Source organism: Triticum dicoccoides, chromosome 4B (genome assembly GCF_002162155.2).
Source record: "Triticum dicoccoides isolate Atlit2015 ecotype Zavitan chromosome 4B, WEW_v2.0, whole genome shotgun sequence".
In the NCBI taxonomy this organism is placed as follows: Eukaryota; Viridiplantae; Streptophyta; class Magnoliopsida; order Poales; family Poaceae; genus Triticum; species Triticum dicoccoides.
The window spans coordinates 203,476,651-203,480,110 of NC_041387.1; positions in this window are offsets into that span (position 1 = coordinate 203,476,651).

Here is a 3,460-nt window from a genome sequence, read left to right on the forward strand (position 1 = left end):
CCGACTCGATGTCACATCGATCTAGCCGGTAACACCTCATATCACTTTGCGGCCTCACGCACGGTATCCCCACGGGTGTCGCCTTACCTTTTCCCGGGACCGTTTGCGCCTTTTGGCTCACGTATATGATAGTGTCGCTAGCATCCATATGATAAGGAGCCCGGGCTGACATGACTAGTCGTAAACCCAAAGTGGCACAGACTTACAGGGACAGGCATCCATGACCCAGCTTCGAACGTGTCGGTCATCAGCAAGTGGGTCCGGGCTGTAGCACTGGGCTAGCAGGACTCCGGTAAACCGGGCTGTAGCGGGCTAACAGGACTCCGGTACTCAATGCGTGACATTTCCCCAAAGGGACAGACACAGGAACGAAGAAGGACACATGCCGGCCAGCCTAAGTGTTCCAGAGCAGTAGGAAGCTACCATGGCTCAGCGGTAACACTAGGAGACATTTCCCGGTAAGAGAGGCTACTAAAGATAAACAACTAGGTAGTCAGATCCCACACATACCAAGCATTTCAATCATACACACAATATGCTCGATATGTGCAAATACAACGAAGCATCACAACATGACTCTACGATACAAGTACTTTATTTAAGGCTCAGGGAGCCATACATAACATACACAAAGGAACGGATCACACGACCCAGCATTCAAGTCATACAGTCATACAAACCAGCAGCGGAAGTAACTTGTCTGAGTACAGACAACTAGTAAAATAAAAGAGGCTTGGAAAGCCTAACTATACTACGTGGTCCTTCACAAGCTCAGGGTCACCACCTGGGCCTTTAGCCTACTCGTTGATGTCAACGTCTACGTAGAACCCATCAGAAGGGGTTGCAGCGTCTTCTGTAAAAATGTAAATTATAGCAACATGAGTACAAAGGTACTCAGCAAGACTTACATCAGATCCTACATACATGCATATTGTCAAGAAGGGTTGGTGGAGTTATTGCAGCAAGCCAGCTTTGACTCTTGGCTAGACTATCCTACGATACTTCAACTTGAAATGGTTTTGCGCACACGAGTCCACTACTCACCACCTCAATACACTACCGAGGATCCGCCTCCGTCTTCCTACGGAAGAGCCATCCTCGGCACTCACACTTATCTTGCGGCTTTTAGTAGTTTCCATTTACTTGTCTATGAACTGTATAGGCAACCAAGTAGTCCTTTACCGCGGACGCGGCTATTCGAATAGGTTATGATAACCCTGCGGGGGTGTACTTCTTCATACACGCTCTCACCACTTACCGCCGTTTACATGACATGTACTCGGCAACCTTCAAGCGGAAGCCCAACGTGGGTGTCGGCCACGACCTACCTAATCACCTAAGCCTCCAGTCCAGGTTTATCGCCTATCCAGGTTCCATCCGCAGGGAGTCCGGCCGAGGTTTCCCATACGGCCTCGAACGATGTGAACAGGGTTCCCGAGATACCTAACGGGTATTCGGTACACCGTGCCACGTACCTACCGCATCACAGCCCACCCCTACGGTCAGCGCTGTCCACGGCCTCCAGTAGGCTACAAACACCAGAAACTACTTGCAACTCCTGGACGGAGAACTAGGGTGAATAAGAAGCCGAGAGGGTCCATTGGTTTCGGGCCCAATGCATGGTAGTAGCTGATTCTTAAATCACACATACAGATCTCAGTGCTTAAGGTCGGCTTCAATGAAACAACCCACCATGTACTCCTACATGGCCTCTCATCGATACCTTTACCAAATCGTGTTCACCACATCACTCTCATTACCGACATAATCATTTCACTCTAGCCCATCACCCAGATGAACCAGACCTGACACGACTCTAAGCATAGCAGGCATAGCAAGGTAGGAACAACACATACATATGGCTCAAACAACTCCTACACATGCTAGTGGGTTTCATCTAGTTACTGTGGCAATGACAGGTCATGCAGAGGAAATGGGTTCAACTACCGTAGCACACAGCAGTTTGAAACGCGTTGTCTTAATGCAGTAAAAGAGAGCAGGAGCGAGAACATGGGATTGTATCGAGATGATCAAATGGTTGGTTGCTTGCCTGATGGTTCGATGCACTGATACGGTTCTTCGTTAGGGTAATCACGGTACTCCTCGGAGGCAGAACCTGTCGCAAAGGACACCGATACACAACCATCACCAAACAATGTGCAACAATATGATGCATGCATGAAACATGGCAATATGAGTGTGTTGGGCTAATGCAACTAAAACCAGAAGGGTTTGAACCAATTTGAATCAAAGATTCAAATTTCAAACTCAAGCATGGCCTTTTAAAGTGCTTTTCCTTGTTCTGCTTTAAACACCAATTTAACTTGTTTGATCATGCATGAAAATAGTACAGATGGATAGATTGGATTTTTCTGATCATTTTTCATATATAATTTGTCTGATTTGGAGTTACAGAATAAAAGTTATGAATTTTTGAAGTTTAAATAATATTCTGGAATTTCCTGATTTAATTAAATCCAAAAATATATATATTGCGCCAGCATGACGTCAGCATGACGTCAGTGGTCAACTGCGGCTGGCTGGGGTCAAACCTGACGTGTGGGGTCCACACGTCAGTGACAGGGGGGGTTTAACAGGGTTAATTTAATCCTAGTTAGGAGTTAGTGGCGCTGGGGCCCACTGGTCAGTGTCAGGGGGGTTAACTAACAGTGATTAGCGCTAATCTAACCACCTGGCCGACGGGGCCCACGCGTCAGTGACCCTGGGGGGGTCAAACCCCAGGTCGAACAGGTCAAACCCACCGGCGACATGACGCCGGCGAGGCCCGAGACGGCGGCGCGATACGGAAACGCGCTACAGGGCACGGGCGAGGCCGTGCTTGGGCTCGTTGGAGAGCCCTTGCTCCCGCACGTCGAACGGTGGTGGTGGCCGTGCCTGTGGTGGCTGGTACCGACGACGGCGAGCTCGTGAGCGGCGGCCGGAGTTCGGGTGCGGTCGGGATCGGCGCTGCTGCTCGCAGGCGAGGGAGCTGAGGCGCTGGAGGGGCTCTATGGGTCGCGGCAAGCACAACGGGTGCACGCCCGTGACCAAATGGTCACCGGGGCTTCGCCGGCGATGAGCCCGTGTGGCGGAGCGTCTCGGCTCCGGTAGAGGGGCGGCTAGAGCTCGAAATCGAACATGGGGTTAGGGGGAAACGAAGCAGGGGCTCACGGGGATCATGCAGGGAGGGTCAGCGAGCTCGGGGAAGCACGAACGGCGGCGAATCGACGGCGACCATCGGTGGCGGTCGAGGACGAAGACGATGGCGTGGAGGCGATGCAGAGCTTCCCGAGGGGCTTGGCTTGGTGGGGAGGAAGAGGGGGTCGCGGCGGAGCTCCTGAGCTCAGCGGAGGGGCGAGGGGTGGCCGGTGGCGGCTGCTATGGCGAACGGCGGCGATGGTGGCGTTCGGACACGGGAGAAGGAGAGCGAGGGAGAGGAGGGGAAGAACCGAGGGAGAGT